Source organism: Lissotriton helveticus, chromosome 4_1, assembly GCF_964261635.1.
Source record: "Lissotriton helveticus chromosome 4_1, aLisHel1.1, whole genome shotgun sequence".
NCBI classification, from domain to species: Eukaryota; Metazoa; Chordata; class Amphibia; order Caudata; family Salamandridae; genus Lissotriton; species Lissotriton helveticus.
This window is the reverse complement of record NC_136063.1, coordinates 733,573,594-733,596,195: the sequence shown is the minus strand read 5'-3', so window position 1 is coordinate 733,596,195 and position 22,602 is coordinate 733,573,594.

Below are 22,602 nucleotides of genomic sequence, written 5' to 3'. Positions count from 1 at the left end.
ACTTTGGAAGGCCAGGTGGTCTTACAAACTACAGACACATTCTAGTAGTTAGTTCCATTGTTTAACCAGTTGTACAAAATCAACTATAGCAGGCATAGTTACTATAAGCTCAGAATATCAATCCAAGCCACACTTCCAGGGAAAATCCAGGTAGTTCTGCAATCGATAATTTTGAAGTCTCCACAGTACATTTTGGGTCATTTCCTGTCACGGGCACTATGCCTACTCACACAATTGAGGTGCCATTTTTATCAGGGGACCTTCAGAAAAAAAGGGTGGTAGGACGTTTGTGGTGGTCTGGTGATCGCACAACTTTCCCACACAAAAAAATTGGTTTTTTTTAGATACATTTAAGGTTTGCAGGGGATTCTGGGTAGGAAAACACGACCCTCACCTCCCTGAACTTCCCCAGGTATCTAGTTTCAGAACTGTCTGGATTTGGTAGGTTTCTCTGGATGGCCGCCGAGCCGTGGACCAAAAATGCAGGTGACCCACTTGCAAAATCAGATTGTTCTGTGTTGATCATTTTGATGCTCCACAATACATTTTGGATCCATCCCTGTTGCGGGTACTTGGCCCACCCACATAAGTGAGGTACCATTTTTATCCGGAGACCTAGGGGAATGCCGGGTAGAAGGAAACTTGTTTCATCCCGGTTATCCCACAAACATTCAGGCACTCAACATATAAATTTGTGAAGTTCCGTGGAGTACAGTGGTAGGTTGACAGCTTGTGTTTTTTCTGTTAAAAAGGACAGATATTTGGATGCCAACATTGTGCAGGAGTTTCATGAGGATGTTAAATCCTGCCAAGAGTTCCAGTATGATGAGGGTTGCCATGCCTCCTCCGTCTAGGATCATATGAATGCCATCTGTGGTGGCGATGAACATTCTTCTATGCTAATATTGGGTCAGAACCTGGATTGTATGGCTTTTAGGAGCTGGTGGTTGATGAGGTGGTCAGTGAGACATTGATTGATGAGCTTTTAGAGGACCTTGCCATGTAGTGTAGGAGGAAAATGGGTTTGTAGTTAGCAAACGTGGATCAGTCAGCAAAGGGTTTATTAAGCAGGGGTGATAGTGGCGCATTTGCAAGTGTCCAGAAAAGTGCCTGAGTCAATGCAGGCATTGAGAATGGGTGTAGTGCTTTGCAGATTGGTAGGAGTATTTTGGTGAAAGCGATGTGGGAAGAGGGGTCCGATAGGGCCTCTGAGTGGATTGACTGCATGCGGTGGCAGTTTAATAATGGTGAGTGTAGGCCATGAGGTCAGGGTTTATTTTTCAGCTTTGATAGGAAGTTGAGTTCAGAGGGTGATGGTGTTGAAGTTGTTGTATATGGAGGTGATTTTGGGGCAGAACAATTCTGAGAGCTTGTTGCAAAGGTCCTGGGAGGAGGTGATATTGTTGGCGGCAGCAGGGGTGGTGGGGAAATCTCTGACAATGGTTAAGAATGTTTGCTGCTGTTTATTCTGGCATTTATGTGGTCTGTGAGAGCTGTGTGCTTGGCATTCTGAATTCCCTGGTGGTAGCGTGTTGGGATGAATTTGAAGGAAGAAGCAGGACAGGGAATTCCTGAGCTAATAAGAGTGCAATGTAAGCGCATCGGCAGGTGAGGAGGTGTATGTACTAAAAGCCCATCTACCTTGGACCTCATATGCAGACCCCTTGGACACAAAACTAGAAATCTGGGGTTCCGGATTGAACCGTTCAAGAATAAACGGCAGTTGGGAAACAGGGATTATTCAAATCCATTTAAGAAGGGGGTCCAGTAAATAGACCATTTTTCGAGTCTGCAATATAAGTACAAGAAGAAGTGCAAATGTCAACTCCCTTTCATTCAGGGTATGACAATCAAATATACCACAAAGAAAAGAGAGCATAATGTCTTGATAAAGATGGAATAACTAGATACCCATCGAAACACGTCGACGTATTTGTATACATTTTCCCGAGGACAAGTTGGACCTGTAGATACAAAATAGAGTATATGTATCCAGGCTAATCTTACAAAAATTATTCCCAGGGGTTGTTGAGTTAAAAGACAAAGCATACTGTCAATCATTGTTCGTCCTCCCTATTTTGTAGGGTTCTCTGTGGTAAAAGTGTCATAAGATGTTATGTTATGTCCTGATATGATGAATTGTATTGTTTTTAATTATGCTGAAATTATGCATTGTGTTTTATTATTGGTGTTTTTCTAATATTTGTTTTTAATAATATTCACATGTACTAAATCAATAAATTGACTTGTTTTCACTGCATGTTATAGTAGTATCATTGTTTGAGTGTTTCAGGGACTTTGAGTGCGATCTTTTTTGAGTTTATCTATGTGTTTTATATGAATTAAGAATTCCGCTATTGATAGGAGGTTCTTGTTGATTGAGTGAATCAAGGGATACTTTGTTTTTTTGTACTGATAGTACTCTACTCCCTTGGTTGCTGACAAGGGGTAACTCTGTTTAAACACATGAATTTGAATATGCCTTTGCCCACAGTGTCTTAGCTTGTTCTCCATTTGCATTCCAGGTGCTGGCAGCAATATTTTGACATTTTGAGTTCTTCTGTGTACCAACTGGCCTGTGACCTTGCTCTTACCATTAGGTTGCACTTGAGAGGAGCCAGGGTGTGGGTTTTTGCGAAGATTCTTTTGTTGAAGTTCTTGATGACTTTTGGGACTTTTGGGACTGTTTTATTTCTGCTGGTGACCAAAAAGGGCAATAGTCCAGTCCTGTTCTGTGATGATTCTGTGGGTCGCGGGTCTGGTTGTGGTGGCATGGTAAGACAGGAAGGGAATGTTACAACTAGCAAGGAGGTGGTCTGTTCAGGCCATCGGTCTGGTTTCCTGACTGTGCTGTTGCTTAGGTAGGTGCAGATCTGGTCCCATGGGTGTCCAGCTTCATGGGTGGAGTTCTGGTAGCATGCTGATAATTGAACTGAAGAGTTACTCTTCAATGAAGCCTGGTATGAAATTATATGCCAGTAGTACCGGACAAAGATTCACTAATAGCTTGTAGTTATATAGTTGTGTCAAAGCTTCCTCATGTTAGATTGTTAGTTAGTTTAGATACAATTTAAATCTAGGGCCAACATTATGAGTGACTTGGTGTTAGGTGCAATACTTATTGCACTCAAAAAATAACCAAACCATGGGCATGTTATTTATTGAGTGCAATAAATAGCACCTATTACAAGTTTGTCCCCTGAATATAGGGCATAATATGCTAATTGTGGTGCATACTAAGCAAAATCAACATGCCCTGGTATTTACTGAGCATTTATTCTCTATAAATAGTGGCAGTTGTGATCACCTTAAATACACCAGGAATGCAATTTTTTTCACAAAACTTGTAATTTCAATAATCGCTGTAACATGAGTTACCGAATGGAATGGATCAACAAACTCCTAATGACTCGTAATGAGGGTCTAACTTTACAAGAGTAAGTTTTATCAGGATGCCACTATCACAAACAATCCCATTGTCAAAACGGACACAACAGAAGTAGTAAACTAGTGGCTATTTGAAGTTGGACCACTTGCATGCCCAGCATCCATGCCAGAAACCTCAGAATTATCATAGACTGCAAACTGGACATGACCACAAAAGTTAGAGCTGTCACTGTCTCCTGCTTTCACATACTGAAGTTGGACTACAGAGACTTTCTCTGCATCAGTATCACCAAGACTACAAACCTTCCAGAACTTAGCAGCCAGACTCATCTTCAACCTCTCGCACAGAACTCACCTCACACAGTACCTTAAGGAGTTCCACTTGCTCCCAATACACAAATATGCCTAGTTCCATCATTTTGGGACCCTCTTTTGCTTACCTACTGTTTATTTTCATTTGAAAGATCAAATATAATATTATTGCCAGGTTTGTTAAGCACAAAATAGTTGATCCGGTGATTCAAGTATGTCCTGGATAGGGTAATTTCTGGTGCATCTAGAGATCACTCAAGATGTACCTCTAAAGGCCTTGCTGCCACCAGACATCACACTTGGTGTACCATAATGTAGTCCCTACACTATGTTTGAGTTCTCAGGAGCTGCACTGAGAACAGAAGACTGAGAAAGGAATGAGAGGTAGCTCATCAAGCTCCCTTCATGCTGTATAGGGTTCACTTTGCTTGAGTGTCTTGACACTGATGAAATGTAAGTGGTGGGAGGCTCTCTTTATTGGGATCATGGAGAGTGGTTTTGGTCAGCAGAATCTGACAGAAGCGTTCCTCTACTCTCTTCAATTCCATCTTCCCTTGCAACATGTTTATCTACATTATTATGCCGTGAAATGCGCACATTATTCTACGTTCATGCATAATAGAAGAATTCTCACAACTGTGCATGGTATTCTTTTGCTTCATGGTCTGTTTTTGAGTTGAACATTTACTTCACCTTATTTATTACAGGGTAACCCAGAGCTTAAGTGCTATGCATTAAAACATACAAAAAAAAGTAATTCAAACTCTTTGAAACCTGATACCAGAGCCCAGAGGCTGTCAAATTTGGCGTCATCACCACTGCTTAAATGTAAATAAGACCTGCATACATCTGTTGGAAGATTAAGCAGGACCCCCAGGATATTGCAGCATGGATTAGCAAATTTAACGGCACAAATATGGAAATTTAGTGGCACAATATGGAAATTTTCCAGCATTTTTGCGGCACTTTATATTACTCAAAAATCAATCATCTTCAGCCTTAAATCAATAGAAAATGTTTTAGCAGAGTATTTCACTTTAAAATAGGCATGTTTAAAGTTCTGCAGCTCTACAGAAGGACAGTTCGAATCCTAACCTTGTGAGAGGGGGTCCAATTTCTCCCTGGGATGTTCTAGCACCTATGTACGAAGCCCTGCTGGGGCACCACTGCCTCCTGGACCCATGAGGAATGACACCTCTTCCTCAGGTGCCCTAGGGCACAGGATCATAGTGGGTGGAGGCGCATTGCCACGGCTAATGTAAGGGTGTTAAATATTGCTCTATGCCATGCAGGCACACCGAGGCCTATAGATGGGAAACTGTGTAATGTTTTGTTCACTGTTAATTAATATCGCATTATTGTTATATGATACAGGATGTATCTGTTCTAACCTTAAAAAGAGATGGGAGATGCAATGTACATGCTTTTTGTAAGTTCAGTAATCTTACGTACCAATAAAAAGAATATCAAAATAAAATAAAAAATAATGCTCTAAGAGGATCAGTGCGATACAAAAGGGGATGATGGACGGAGCGTTTGAACAAATCAAACACTCACCCCCAGTCAACTGATCTGGGTTTAATCCATCACCATTCTTTAGTTCACTCAGCCACCCCAGTTCAGACATGGCTATATGCAAATCAGTCTGACCCTGTGCCTCATGGGAACAGTCCAGCCCGGACTGCCAAGCCATGTCTTCTCTGGACCGGAAACAAGCATCCTGGGACCGGTTTCGGATTCATAATCCTCATCAGCCAGGCTATCTTGAATCCAGTGGCCAAGTGAACAAGGGAATCACGTCTGAGCATACCCTGCCACACTTAGGGGATCAGTGGCATGGGGGTGGTTGTGAGCCCTTATACAATACAGCCCCATCTCAATATGACTTACAGGTGCTGTGTGTGCAGTCACACCTGTTTGATGTTTTGTTTCTGTTAATATGTGTGTGTGATGCAAAGCACTCTAACATCCTGCATTAGAAAGAATAGTGGTATTAAAGAATTAAATGAAAATATATTAATTTGTAAGTGCTTTTTAAATTGTTGTGTAATTAGTCAGACAGATCCTCCTCATTTTGTGTATGGAGGTAACTAGTCCACTTCTACACATGAGGGTACCCAACGTTCTCTTTCAAAAAATATACCTGAAGTGGTTGTTAACAACACAGTAGAAACTGTTCTCCATCACTTGATAGTCTTATAATAAATGAACATGCCCGGCTTGATAGCTTAGCCCCAAGAAGGTGAAGGAGAACGGACAGCTCTTAGTAAAACTTACATATCCTGCACAACTTAATTACGTTGCCGAAATTCAATTTAATACAGTACTTAGATACTTTCAGGTTCACTCTGTGTATTAACTTTTGTCATTTTTACATTTTAAAACTCATTAGTTCAACACCTAAATACTGCAGTCAGTGACTAAAAAAGCCTGAAGTCACAGTATCTGAAGCACAGGCTGTGCCTCTCATGCCCAGCAGTAGTAAACCTCTCCTGATGACCTTTCCCTTTACTAGCCTCATCCACCTGCCAGACCTTCTCCCTGCCCAGTCTCCTCCGTCACCCTGGGCACTACCTTCACTCCCTCCTCTGCCATCACCTTCACTTCACCTCAGCTCCGCAGCTGTCCTCCCTCACTACCTTAACCCTCCTGTAGAAGCAGCATCTCTCTCTCCTCCACAGACCCTTTTACTGCATCTCTCTTCAACACTTGCCTCCATATGTATTGGTCCCCATCTCACACCAGGCCCTGTCTTCACAGCTCCTCTCTCCTCTCCAGCACCTCTCCTCACTGGCCCCTCTATCTACAGAAAGGGAGCAGAGGATGAGAGGGGGCCTGGGATTTTAAAGGTCACTTAAATGCAAGCCAAAGTGACATGCCTAAAACATATGACCTGCCTGCTAATTGATGAGCAGGCTTGCCACATTAACAGGCAGAGACTGGTTGCGTTGACTCTGCTTGTCGCAGTGTGGATGGAGGAAGCAGAGAGATGATGACAAACATGCATTCATTTCTAGTAACTTTCCAGCATGTGGCGATACCTAATTACACTGCATCACAACAACAGTATTATCAAGAGGGCAAAAGAAACAATAATTTAAATTTAAAACAGCAATAAATGCTACCTTTTATTTTCTCCCTATCCCCGCAGCTCTCCACTTCTCTTCTCCTCCTTTCTCCACTGATGTTTGTGGACCCCATGTGCCTTTTCACCTGCTTTGCTTGTGTCCCTTTTACTCTGCTCCATATCTCTTAACTTCCCTCCCTATAATGCTGTACAGAGACACGTAGTGATGCCTGTATTTAGATTGTATTCATAGGAACACACTTTTGATTTCAAACGCTAAGTCCTCTGCCTCTTCCTCTTGTGAATATTTTTGTCTCAGCATCTCAAGTAAGAACCTGTCGGTTTGCAAACTTCACACCTTCTATCACCCCCGGAAGACGATCTCCCCTTGATTGAGCAATTAATGGAAATCATTTCTAGCAATGTTGACTCAGTTGTGTCTCATATCTTCCTTGGTGACTTTAATCTTCACTGGGCAAACCCCAAGGACCTCGCGGTTTCAAGCCTTAAAGCTTTTCTAAATGATCATGATCTGACTCAGCACTGTAACCAACCAACCTATAATAAAGGAGAAACCCTAGACCTCATCATCTCGAAAGGGCAGACCATTACCCTGCACTCCATTGCCCCATGTGACTGGTCAGACCACCACTGCATCCTTTTTTATATCAACAAGGAGGTTCTGTTGAGGAAGGCTCAAACAACAAAATCAAAGATATGGAAAAGGGACCTCAGATCAATAATCTCTGTTGAGCTAGCTGCCCATTGTACATCTGCCTTCTCCTCCCAAGCTGACTTAACTGAGGTGCAGCTACTCACTGACTCCTGCAATTCAACCTTCTCCAACATCATGGATGATATTGCTCCAATCCAACATAAAAATGCTTCAACCAAAATAAACAAACCTTGGTATAATGAAAACTTAAACACGAAACGTCGCAACCTTAGGGTAGTTGAACATTCTTGAAGAGCAAATCCCTCCTCGGACCAACTTAAACTCCTAAGAGAGGTTAGGAACCACTACTAAAAACAAACCAGGAGCGCCAAGGCTAACTATTTTAGACACCAATTAGATCAAGCGGCAAACCGTCCCAAGAAACTTTTTGAATTGGTCAAACAGCAATCAGTGGTAGGTTCAAACCTCTCCAAATGTTTATGCAGCCCACCCTCTTGCGACAAACGTGCTGCTTTCTTCATTGAGCCATCAAAGCTCATCTCCACTGAATTCGCCTCTAGGAAGGCCTTACTGCTCTCCTCCAGGGCAGCATCACCCTTGACCTAATAGTAAAGCTCAACTCTACCCCCCAGAATGCCAAGAACTATGCGTCTTGGGGCTCCTTTACCCTATTTATTGAACAAGACATCAAAAAGATCCTCCTGAATATTAACCCAACCAACCACTTCAGTGACCCGTTACCCACGGCCATCTTCAAGGAAATCAAGAATGCACTCATCCCCACCTGGACAAGGATTGTAAATGCTTCTCTATCTCAAGGCACGATCCCCGGCTGCCTAAAAGCAGCTCAGGTATCTCCTATACTAAAAAAACCTAACCCTGACAAGACTGATCTCAATGATTTCTGACCTATCTTCAACATCCCCACCCTAGCGAAACTCCTTGAAAAATGCGTTCAATCCCAACTCTGTGCTCACATAGAGAACTACCACCAGCAAGCATCAGGCTTTCGGAAGGGGCATAGCACCGAATCGACTCTCACCCATGGTATGGATGACATTTTAAAAATGCTCGATCAAAATTAATCCTGCCTCCTAATCGTCCTTGACCTTTCCTCCGCTTTAGTCACTGTGTAATCTGTGATCATGCTTGTTTTATCCTTACTTGTTGATGTACTTGTCTCATTGTCCTTCCTTTCCTTCCTAATGTAAAGCGCTCTGATATCCTTTGGGATCTAGTTCGCGCTATATAAAACTTTATAAATAAAAATAAATAAATAAACAAATAAATAAAATGTGTTTGCGTACTGTGGTAAATAAATAATTAATTACCGGATCTATTTTTCAGGATACTCATATAAACAGATAGCTCAATAAATAAGAGTCAGGATTCGAGGTATCTTGAGTCTACAGGCTTTAATAAGGCATAAAGGACAGGAACAGGACAGCCTGCATGGGACTAGACGGATGGCAGCTGCCGGGGACAAATGGGGAAGGATAAGGGGGTAACTTTTAACATGAGTCCACAGTATATATATTAAAACAATTGCATTACATTCAATACAGTAGGCGTAGCAGTAGGCGTTTCTCGTAGCAGTCGCGAAAGATAAGGCATAAAGTAGGTGTAACAAGAGGCGTGTACAGGGCGTATACATAGACATGTGATATGAACGTAACAGAAGTGTCATGAATGGGGCGGAAACATGGAGGGGGCTACCTGAGGAGCCGGGACCTCTAACCTAGTGGTGCGCGCAAGCGGGCAATGACGTGTTACTAGGGAGAACTGGGGGCTATGACTTCTGCGCTAGAAGAGGAGACTAAAGTCTGCAGAGTCAGAGCGACATGTACCTAAAGCATATCTGGTATCTGGTGTTTGGAGAACATGTTGATAGAATCCAAAAGTTATCAGGGTAAAGGCTACTTGACACTAAGGCTGGTGCATGCAGTATTCTACATGTATTGCGTGTGCTAGGAATATTCTATGAATATTAATACAGTATTTCTCTTACATGGAGACAGAAAGGCTAGACCATGACTGAAACTATTGATGCGATTTAGTAGCTTAGGAATGCAGAGAAGGAGGGCTGGACTGATAACTAGAAGCATAACATACTCTTGGCAGACAGGCAGGCAGAGCCAGGCCGGGCCGGGCACTGTGAGGCAGGAAGTAAGCGAAGGGTCAGGGATACAGGTGGGGGCTGTATCGCTCCTCGGAGAGGTTTCAGGAGACTGGAGCTGAATCTGGTCTCCGGGCCCTTTTGAGGCCTAGAAACGGGGACATTTACTGAATTAACGTGCACACTGTAAAACGTGGCAACATAGGTTTACATAGGCCTAATACTCGTAGCTTTCACGAGAACTGGAAACTGGCATACTAGAGTTGGACACAACTATAATTGCGTCTTTAATCGATCATAGGGGGGATACATATGCATATCGATCATGCACATATAACATAGGATGAGGAACACGTAGGCACATATAACATGGCAAAATTTACTTTTCCACATTCCCTCCTTGTGCCCTACGTTTCCATCAGGAAACATCAATATTCATGATACCATCTATCATTTCATATAGCATAATTTGTTCGTCTCGAATTGTCTTGGAACGGGACTTAGGACTAGGAATACAGGATGTAGCACAAATGCAACAAATCGCAGGGCCACATTGTAAACAGAGGCAGCAACTGAATATGATCATTACTGCTATACCTAGAAATGACAATACTTTCCATCCCCAGGCAGAAATTATACTCCAGAGCCAACCGGACCATGTCCAGGTGCCTGGATTCTGGTGTAACTGATGGGCAATTTTATGAAGTCTGGTTATAGCTGAATAAACAGACGGCGCGTTATTAGGAATGAAAATGCAGCAACTAGATCCGATGACTCTACATGCTCCTCCTCTATCAGCCAGTATGACGTCAAGAACGAGACGATTTTGGAGCACAACAAATCTCATAGCAGATTGTTCTTCAGTTAAGTTACCTAGGGCAGAAGTAGTCTCATTCACTACTGCTTCAAGGGTTCTGGTTAACCTACGTATTAACTTACTATTCTGGACAGGGCCTATAAAGAAGAAGAAACCTTTATTGAAATCTTGATATTGTTCTAGAGTAGTTTCAGTTTGATCGACAATCGGGGACTCGATCTCCCTTTTATGTCTAATGTGTACTAGATATGTGTTTCTATGATAATCAGACGGGGCTAGAAAAACTGGTGGCAGTAGGAAGGCAATGTAACATGTTCCATCCCAATCAAGGGGCAGACGAACATATGCGGTCTGACCACAAACAAAATAAGAATGACGTGAGGCTTTGAAAATAGATTTCCCACTGTCACTGTACTCGACAATAGTAGTACAATCACTATGTCCTACATGTGCGGAACCATTCTTTCTGACACATAATTCGCCTTTGACTGGTAGTACTGAAATAGCAGGCAGATCTGGAGTAGTATCGGACTGAACATTCAGGACCATGAAATTCGAGGAGTAATTACCTAAATCGTATACTTCATTTTCTAGATCTAACCCTGTTCTATGGGTGAGACCTTGCTTGTCTGGGAAACATGTGCTATTCAGAAGGGACATATCAGTTGAGGATGACGTTAACGTGGACCATGCTCCACACGATCCATTATGTGAAAATGGATAAGGAAAGAGTGGCAGAACTCCCTTCGGTGTCTGGAAAGGGGGGAGTCGACCACACACCCAACAATTAGTGGCATTGCTGGTCTGGTGTGAATAATGCAGCATTCGGATAAAGGTATTGTTTCGCATAGCAAGACGATAGGATAGCTCGTGAGGAGGCAGATCACTAAATGTGTGCTCTTCTGTAGTATTGGAAAGCATATGTACATGTGAAATCGGAAAACATAAATGAAAAGCATAACTTGTGCAGGTAACCATAAGACTCAAAAACATAAGAAATAACAAAGTAACAATGCATCTACTGCAAACATTTTTCCGATAACGGATTCTCTTAGAGTTTTGACTAACTCTCTCACTATGTGGGTCTATCTCATACATGTCAGGAACCTGTCTAACCGCTTCACCCGAGAGGGACTTAAACAATTAAACTGGCTGACTTATTTTACTAGACCTGAGTTTCTGTTTATACTCCTGCTGCGGAGTTTTCTCTAACAGGGGAATTTTCGATTCAGAGTCTGTATCTGGGCAGTTTTTAGGAATGAGGCAGTCCTTAGCAAAAGTTTTTTCTCGTAATCCATGGAATTTTCTGATATGGCTCAGGTGGACCCATCCTTTTCTGCCTTCAAGTTTTACGGCGGTCCTTGTTGTCAATAAAACCAGCTGGGGCTCCTTCCACCGGGGCTCCAACGGACTTGAACGATCGAAGTTGCGCACCAACACCAGGTCGCCTGGAAGGACTTCATGCGGTTTCACCTCGGTGTTGTCTGGAAATGCGGCGGCAACCTGTGAACGACAAAAGTGTAGGGCAGACATCAAGGAAGCTAGGTAATCTGTCAGCATATTACTGGAAACATCGGTAATCTTTCGGGGTCTAGGTGTACCCCACATATTAGGGGGATGGCCGAATACGACCTCATACGGGGGCAGACCTGATCTGGAATGTGCGACCATGCGCATATAGAATAGAGCAACTGGCAGGGCTACGAGCCAGTCTACACCTTTCTCTTTACATACTTTGGCAATTCGGATTTTCAGAGTCTGGTTATGTCTCTCTACGAGACCGGCTGCTTCAGGATGGCGTACACAATGGAACTTCCACTGGTACCCTAACAGAAGGGAAACTTGTTTCATTAACTCGGATGAGAATGGCTGGCCGTTATCTGAATACACGACCCTCGGTAATCCGTAACGGGGAAAGAACTCACGAACCAACTGCCTGGCAGTGGTCGCGGCTGTGTAATCTGGAACTGGATATGCCTCTGTCCACCTGGACAAAGCGCATACAACTACGAGGACATACTTGAAACCTCGACATCGCTCCATCTGAATGTAATCCATCTGGAGGACTTCAAAAGGGTGGTCAGGAGGTTGGAATCCACCTTGTTCCACCGGGACACTTTTACCTGGATTGAACTGGCAACATATCATACAGGTACGGACTTTCTGCTTGGCTGCAGCTCGTAAATGCTTGTTGAACCAAAGGTTCTGGATACTGTCTAACATGGCTTTTTCTCCTAAATGTGCAGGACTATGTGCGGTATTTATAATGACTTGAACCATAGAGTCGGGGAGAAACCATGTGGCTTTTCCCTTCGTCAACCATCCTTGATCTGTTTGGACCCCTCCTTGTTCGGACCATTTCTTGATTTCATCGGGAGTAGCATGTGACTGGATATCTATGACATCTTGGGTAGGGTCCTTAACTGTCATACAAGTAGTCTGTTCTGGAGTGTGTGTCAGTGTCGTGTTAACTGGAATGTCTGGAGTCTGAGCTGTGAGCTTGGCTGTTCGATCTGCTAGATCGTTACCTTGGGAAATGATGTCAGTGACTTCCGTATGTGCTTTGCACTTCATAATAGCAATAGCTGTCGGTAAATGTATTGCTTCTAACAGAGCTTGAATAAGAAAACCATGCTGGATCTTGGTTCCATGAGAAGTCATAAAACCTCTTTCTTGCCAGAGCACTCCAAAGTCGTGTACGACTCCGAATGCATAACGTGAATCTGTGTATATGTTAACTTTCAGGTCCTTGGCACGTATACAGGCTTGGGTCAGAGCGACTAGCTCTGCTGCTTGAGCGGACAGAGTGTCAATACGGTGTGTCTCTATAACTTCGGTTTCAGTAGTCACTGCATACGCGGCTACTAGTTCTCCTGTACTTGTTCTCATACATGAACCATCCACATAAAGTGTCAGGTCGGGGTCAGGTAATGCAATATCTGTCAGGTCTTGTCTTGGCTTTGTCATGGTGTTAACAACTTCCACACAGTCATGTGTGGCAGGATTTGAAGTAACTGACGGTAACAGTGTAGCAGGATTTAAAGTGTTGCAGCGTCTGATTTCTATGTGTGGCTGAAATAGTGTCAATTCATAACCTGTTAAACGTGCAATTGTCAAGTGCTGAGTCTGGGTTCGGTTTAAAAGAACTTCCACGGAGTGTGGAACTTGTACTGTCAGGGAGTGTCCTAACACTATGGAATCCCTTTGTCTGATAGCTAGATCTGTGGCTGCAACTGACTTGAGGCACGCAGGCAGAGCCTGGGCCACTGGATCTAATGTGCTAGAAAAATAAGCACAGGGCTTGTATTGTCCGGCTTGATCTTGTGTGAGAACGGATAATGCAGTACCATCACGTTCTGTAACAAAAAGTGTAAAAGACTTACTATAGTTCGGTGTTGCTAGAACAGGTGCATTACATAAGGCTTTCTTTAATTCATTAAAAACAAGTGTATGTTCCTGGGTCCAAGGGAGGACAGTCGATACGGCTGCCTCCTGTGTCGTTAACTGTATCAGTGGCTTGGCTAGAAATGCATACTGAGGAATCCATTGTCTGCAGTAAGAAGTGAGGCCGATAAAAGCTCGTACCTCCTTCTGGGTCTTGGGCTGTGGAAGACATGCTATTAACTGGATACGGTCAGGTGTCAACTGCCTACCCCTCTTGGACAGTAAGTGTCCTAAGTAGACCACTTGCTGGACACAGAATTGTAATTTGGAAGGGGACACCTTGTGCCCCATCTCGGCCAGAAAATACAGGACTTTAAGTGACGCACGTTTGCAGTCACGTTCAGAACGGGCTGTGATCAGTAGATCATCGACATACTGGAGCAGGGCAGTGTCAGTTGGCATGTGAATATTGTCCAGTTGTCTTTTAAGTGCTTGACTGTAAATGCTAGGACTTTCTGTGAAACCTTGAGGAGCTTGTGTAAATTTATAGCTCCTTCCATTTAAACAGAATCCGAAAAGGAACTGGCTGTCTGGATGAATGGGAACACTGAAAAAAGCGTTCTTGAGGTCAATAACTGTAAAGAACGTGGCTTCAGAATCAATGGCTGTCAATAGAGAAGAAATATCTGGGACTACTGGGTACTGGGGAATGATACATTTATTAAGTTCTCGGAGATCAATCACTAATCGATAAACTGGAGGTGCATTTGGATCAGTACGTTTCAGAATTGGAATGATAGGAGAATTACATACATTGGAGTCGGTTTCTACAACCACTCCTTGAGCAATGAGCTCGTCAATAATTTTGGATAAGGCTGCTACAGCCTCAGGTGGCAATTTGTACTGTCGGATTCGTGGTAATACTACACCTTGTTTCAGAGTCACACGATGTGGTGTGATCTGCATACAACCTACATCAGTTGGACCTTGCGCCCATAAATGCTGTGGTACATTCAATAATCTTGGATCAAAATCACGTAATACATAATGACCTTTAAAGTCTCTCAAAAACAAACGAACCCCCTCTGGGGAACAACAAATTATTGCACCTAATTCTTTTAATGTTTTAATACCTAACAAATTTTCTGGACAAGACTTCGTAAGTAACAAATCAGTAGTTCGGGACAATGGACCGACTTCTAGGGAAACTGGTTTCGATATTTCATTAACAATTGGCTTTCCTGAAAATCCAAGGGAAACATTTCTTGAGCCTGAGAGCGGAGCCCCTGGAACCTCGTCATGACTGATTGTAGTCCTACTTGCCCCTGTATCAATCAGAAACTTTCTGTCTTTCCCTAATACTTGACTGTGTACATAGGGACCCTCTTGATCTACAGGTATCTCGATGAGAGGCAAGCCTACCTCCCTCTCTAGGCTGTTTCATGAATACTGCTGGTACTCTGGATACTCGGACTGTGCATACTGGTACATCTGCTGTGTAACATGCTGTGTTGCAGCTATCGGCTGCGGTACTGTAACTGTCTGTTGTGCATTCTGTGGTGACTGAGAAGTCTGTAAAACTTGTTCTTGTCTAGGCGGACGTGGTCTTTCTTTAGTCTTACCAGTAGCTATGTTGTGTTTCAGAACTGCACACTCGTTTATAAAATGACCTGGCTGTTTACAATAATTGCAGGTCCCTTTAACGGGAACTGCAGGATGACTGGCTTGATTCGGACCCCTCTTCTGACTGTCTTGGGGAACAGATTGTGCAACTAATACTTTCATTTTCGTGTCTTTCATACGTCTCCTTTCGTGTTCTTGCTCTTCCCTGATTCTGTTCTGGTGGTACTGGAGCATTTGTAACATCTGTGACGGAGTATTAGCTTGCCAGGTACTTTCGACTTTCAGGACTCGATTTTTAACTTGCGGACTTGAATTCTCGACTAATTTAGTAACAAAAAGATGAGGGTATGATTCACTACTTGTTTTCAGACCACTATTAATAATAAAACATTTCTCAAATCTAGAATAAAAATCACTAGTATCTTCGTCTTGTTTCTGTTTACAGGCTGAGATGGCATCCCAGTCTTCCTTTTTCGTGGCTAGTAATCTTGGCAAAACTTGTATCAATAACTCGGGCAATTCTTTAGCTTTATCCCCAAGACTGGTACCTGGTACTCGTGTATTATCTTCAGCTTCTAGAGCTGTCCAATCTATCTTTTTCTCTCCCACCTCCCATTCTTTTTCTTTGAGTTTTTCATATATGCCCGCGAGCAACAGGACCTTTAACATTTTAATGATATCTGGATACGTGTATTCTCCCATACGGAGCATGTCCTTTAATTCACGGTGGAACCCTGCTGGATCTTTATCATGACAGGGAATTAACTTCTTCATTTCTAAGAGTTCCATCTTTGTAATAGGGGTGTAAACAAACACTCGTTCTAGACCACCACCCTCTTTCTTGACTGGATGGACTTCTCGTAACGGATGCTGTCTGTCTATGTAGAATGATTTACTTTCTGGGGGTGAGACGTGAACAAAATGCGGATTCAGGAACGTTCGGTATTTGTGGCGCTGTTCTAGAATTATACTAATTAAATCGGTACCTAGACCTTTCCATCTGTACTGTAGTAACTCGTTTAATACATCATGTAGTTGACCTGGATCGGAATGCTGATCCTCATACAGAGTGATGAGGTGCTGGATCATATACATACCCACCAGTCGCCGTTCGGCTGGGGGCAGTTTCAGAAACGTTTGAGCCACTATTTCGTCTGGAAACGTGGCAGAATCAGTAGTCCACCGGACCGCTGATCGGGCTAGTTCTTGTTCATGCATGGTACTGAGCTCACTATAACCTATTCGTGATTTCAGGATTTTATCTGTAGTCTGGAATATTTGTTCTAGAGAACACTGTTCTGGTGCTGGAGAAGGAACAACTGTCTTGTAATCTAGGCGTGAATGTCTGTCGGAAAGTCTAGTTCTACCTACATACGCTATTCTGGAAGGATTCTCGTCGTCTACCTCTTCACTAGAAGAGTCATTCTCTTTCTCGGTTGCTCTACTTACTCTTTCTTTCTCGTGTATACTTACAATTTCCTTACGTATTTTCCTATACATACTCTCTATACTGTTCTGTGTCTTGTGTTTTCCCTCGGATATATTGTCACTCCACCTAGTCAGGACTTTCATTTCTTCCTTGTTTTTATCAGGATAATCTTGTTCTCTTATTACACAGTTAATCATGAATTGCAGAATCATACTTTGAATATCGACCTTTCTGTGTGCCATAGCTTCGTGAATACTTCCTGGATTCTCCCCTGTGCGAATAAAACGATATATTCTGTCTAGATGTTCTTTCATGTCGGGCAGGGTGACTAAGAAGTTGGCAACTCGTCTTAAACGTATTGAATACAGGAGCATGTGATCCTCCCCTGGTACCGGATCATATGCGCAATCAGTAATATTTCGCTTGAGATCTGCGTATGTAGTCACTTTTGGCGTACGTTGTAACGCTGCTTCTCTCAGCGTCATTCGTTTTGTTTGAGGCGGGGTGATAGGAGCACCTCCTACCGCTCCTCCTGAACTAGAATCGTCGGTGTGCACTGTACGTGCTGGTAGAGTGACTGGTAGAACGGGTACATGTACTGTGGACTGGACCGGGGGTGTTGTAACAGGTGCTGTAACATTAACTGGACCCACGGGACCAGCGGCTGGAGGAACAGGAATTACATTATTTACAGGAGCAGGCGGGACAGGATTTGCATATTCTGGGACTGTATCGTCCAAATAGGACGAGAGAAAAATATCAGCTGCGGTCGGTTGATGACGTAGCTTAATCGGAACAAGTGATGGCGGAAAATTACTGGATGCCTCCGGGGTTGCTTTCGGCAAGCCCTCGGCAAGAAGAGGATACATACCCTTAATAAGGGCATTTCTCTGTCTGTCTGACTGTTCTGCTTTAACTCGTTCACCTATTTCGATTAATTCCCTTTCTTGGGCTTTCTCTGAGGATTCTCTACTTAATTCTGTTTTTCTGATTTCTTTTTCGGTTCTTTTATGAGATTCTTTGCGCCATAACTCGATGGCATCTTTCTGGGACTGTCTGGCTTTCTTTTTCCATAATGCTTCTTCTACTCGCATGATGCACTCGGCATCCCATGTGCCTGATACAGGCCATCTATATTTCTCTTCGGGATGTCTGGTATAATCAGACCATAAGTCTAGATATATTATGGCACTTAAGCCATGCTTGTGATACATAAAATGTCCTGGACTGTCCCTAGGAGGGACAGGGACTGCTTCCTCGAGCAGCCCTTTTCTGGTCCTTAACTGACGTAACTTAGAGAATAAAGGCATTCTGTACTTGAATCTGAACACAATACAATACACGATAAACACAATAATGACTGGAAAAACAAATCACTCATACCACGACATTGAAAACACATTAAATGACATTAAAATAACAGTTCGGACAGAAATATTACCTGGTATACTGAGAACAGAACACATGAATTTCTCGAGAACGAAACTTACTAGAATTACTAGATGCACTGCTGAAACAGTACGAAACATACCGGTCCCATAAAGAGACACGTCAGGACCCGCATCCACCTAGGTGGACACTTCGTGTTGGATCTGCGTACCCAGACCCACGGACCAGAGACAAATTAATTGACTCTGTCTAGATACTACCCCAGCAACGGTACTCACCGGGCAGCAAGAACGGAAGGCCTCGGACTGGACTGGACTGCTACGACATCGGACTACGAACTTCGAACTTCAGTTACAGGTGGGCCTCCGGATACCTCGGACCTTGTACTCTCGGCTTGGGCTCTGGTCGGGACTCGCCGCGTTCCACACCGCCTCGTCTGGATGCTGGACCGCAACCTCCGTCTCCTCCGTGGGCCTGAGGGATACTTGAAGCAGAAATATCTGCACGTGCACGGTATGGTTCCGTCACGGCTGCAGAGGGTCAGGGGCCTGCGTGGCTTCGCCGGCGCGTGGGGAAAGGGCAAGTCCCTATTCGGGTGCCATTATGTGGTAAATAAATAATTAATTACCGGATCTATTTTTCAGGATACTCATATAAACAGATAGCTCAATAAATAAGAGTCAGGATTCGAGGTATCTTGAGTCTACAGGCTTTAATAAGGCATAAAGGACAGGAACAGGACAGCCTGCATGGGACTAGACGGATGGCAGCTGCCGGGGACAAATGGGGAAGGATAAGGGGGTAACTTTTAACATGAGTCCACAGTATATATATTAAAACAATTGCATTACATTCAATACAGTAGGCGTAGCAGTAGGCGTTTCTCGTAGCAGTCGCGAAAGATAAGGCATAAAGTAGGTGTAACAAGAGGCGTGTACAGGGCGTATACATAGACATGTGATATGAACGTAACAGAAGTGTCATGAATGGGGCGGAAACATGGAGGGGGCTACCTGAGGAGCCGGGACCTCTAACCTAGTGGTGCGCGCAAGCGGGCAATGACGTGTTACTAGGGAGAACTGGGGGCTATGACTTCTGCGCTAGAAGAGGAGACTAAAGTCTGCAGAGTCAGAGCGACATGTACCTAAAGCATATCTGGTATCTGGTGTTTGGAGAACATGTTGATAGAATCCAAAAGTTATCAGGGTAAAGGCTACTTGACACTAAGGCTGGTGCATGCAGTATTCTACATGTATTGCGTGTGCTAGGAATATTCTATGAATATTAATACAGTATTTCTCTTACATGGAGACAGAAAGGCTAGACCATGACTGAAACTATTGATGCGATTCAGTAGCTTAGGAATGCAGAGAAGGAGGGCTGGACTGATAACTAGAAGCATAACATACTCTTGGCAGACAGGCAGGCAGAGCCAGGCCGGGCCGGGCACTGTGAGGCAGGAAGTAAGCGAAGGGTCAGGGATACAGGTGGGGGCTGTATCGCTCCTCGGAGAGGTTTCAGGAGACTGGAGCTGAATCTGGTGTCCGGGCCCTTTTGAGGCCTAGAAACGGGGACATTTACTGAATTAACGTGCACACTGTAAAACGTGGCAACATAGGTTTACATAGGCCTAATACTCGTAGCTTTCACGAGAACTGGAAACTGGCATACTAGAGTTGGACACAACTATAATTGCGTCTTTAATCGATCATAGGGGGGATACATATGCATATCGATCATGCACATATAACATAGGATGAGGAACACGTAGGCACATATAACATGGCAAAATTTACTTTTCCACAGTACAATAAGAAGCCACCATTTTTTTTATGCCAGCCGGGACACATTTTTTGCAGCTGAAATAGTAAATATCGCCGCCATCGTGCTACGCAGCTGATTTTGCAATTTTGCAAAAAGCTGGAGGGTCTTATTAAACTGGATGGGCAATTATAAGTTTCTTAATTAGATTTTGCTGTGTGAACAACAGAGAATCCAGGATTTCAGGTCGACATTTTGTAGCCTTCTCTCTCCCGCATTAGTTTTTTTTACTAGCCCACTTCAAAGCTACAAATGTTAATCCTCTGCTCCACTTTCTCCCATTAAATAAAAAATTAACATTGAGTTTTAAAATTGCAGTCTTATAAAAGTTAATCGGAATTTAAGTTCTACGTAATAAGTAGGCAGTGGTCAGTGTGACCCATACCTGCTCTCCAAAAATGTAGCTAATTTTTTTTTTCGCAAAGGTGAAGGGGTCCCTTGGGGAATTCTTCCCATTTGTGAATGGTTACCAAAACCTTTCAGTAGGGGGGCTGATTTATCAATTTTCACACAACACAATGCACCTAGACACCTTACTGTGATGCGTGGAAGGTAGAGGGAAGGCATGCACCACATTTAACATTATATGGTACATTCCTGCCCACTCCTAAGCTGACACACAATGTAATGCAATGTAATGCAGGATTGTTGCTTGCAAAAAGAGACACTTTCCTGCACAAAAACAATTCTCGCAGGGATTTTCCTCCAAGTGTGCTGCATTTAGAAAGAGGAAACAGATAGTAGAAATAAAGATAACTCTCCTTGTTGTGCCTTTGGCGATAAGGCATACAAATCTGAAACATTCCCTGGTCTGCCAGCGTTGGCAAATCTGGAAATACCACAGAATACATGGGTGGATGCGTGGCAACTCCCACACTCCACCCATGTAATGCCCCCCACCATGCATTGTAATGCAAGGCAGAGACTAGTGTCGCCTTGAGTTACCCCAGAATTACCAAGCAAGCAGTGTGGCCTTGTGCTGCTTGTTGAATTTGAATTTTTTTTTGCTTTACTTTGCGTGGCACAAAAGAGACGCAAATGTTGATGAATTTGGCACTTAATGTTTTGCAACCGTATTTCGGTCCACCGCAATCTGTATTTGGAAGTGGCACACTAAACACGACCCTTCCAAATATCGAATCGCAAACCCAAATTGCAATTCGATAACTACTTACTGAACCGCATTTTCGCTATAAGTAAAAAAATGCTTTTTTGCTGATGCCCCAGGCACAAAAAATCTTATTACATATGGCCTGAGTGATTGTTGTAAAAATTTAGACTCGTCAATTGTTCAAAAGGTGGGCCTGGCGATCAGACTGTTATTAAAAAAGACGCAGTAGCAGCTTGCACAGGTAAGAGGTGGTAGGTCGGGTGGGGCGCAGTTGAACTTGACAGATGATTGGCTAAGTTATATTAAATAAATAAATAAAACCACTTACTTTGTGCTCTCTACACTATCACTCTTACCTGTGCGAGCCGCCACTGAAAATGAATGCCTGCACATAGAGCACGTTGCTGATCAAGGAAGGCTACTTTGGTCACAGCATCCACTGCTCTATTGTTAAGTTCAGATGATTCTTCTATTCTGCAAGCCACATTGCTATTGGAAAAACTTATCCATTTCAAGATTTTAACGTAAGGCTGAAAAAAGCCCACAGAGTTGTTGACTGCTGTGGAGACTGATACAATATTTAAACGCTGCTGACCTCTAGTGTTGACCTTCGGCTGGAAGATGCTGATTCGGATTTCACTAGCAGTCAAATCATCGACTCAACAGAAGTATTGTTTGCCTTTCTAACTTCTTTCTCGTGCGTTTTTAACTTCGGTCTTTATTATAGAAATAGTTGTCATTAAGCATGAATCTTTAATTCGTCGTCATGGAAACATTCCCTATGATTCTCTGTCTGTCATTTAACTTGACAGGATGGTACCTTTTAATGAACCCGAAAGTTGTCAATAAATATTTTATCAGAAGAAGGATGTCATTAGATTAATAAAGTACCCATCCAGAACAACTCCAGCCATGGCCAATTATTGTAATTAAAGGCAGTGTTCTTCTTTCTTTGACTAGCAGAAAAATGAAAAACACGAGAAAGTTTTTCTTAATGATGATTTTCTTCTTTAAATTGCTCTGACGCCTTTCCAAGGAAATAATGCACTTTCAGTTCCATGTAGAAGTTGTGATTTATTTGGTGATTACATTTCTTTTGCTTTGCCTCTCTAATTGTTCACAGTGATTTTAATCACCCTTGCTAGTGCTATGCTGGGGATCTTGGAAAATGGCCACTCCTCTCTAGGATTTGATTGATCATTTCCCATGTAACTATTTAATATGACTCCTACAAATCTGCTAACTGTGATGTGCACAAAATATTAAAGTAATCTCAGGGCTTTAAATCTCAAGGCGTTTTTCTTTTCTTTAACCCGTTTTTTAATAGCCTTATCTTCGTTCTACCCAAGCACACCCAATGGAAGAACCTGTTCAAGGTAACTAAAACTTCCTGCATGATGACAGAATTTCTTAAGAGTTATATTGATCACACCAAGTAAATTATTTCCTGAAACTAGAAATTAACAAATG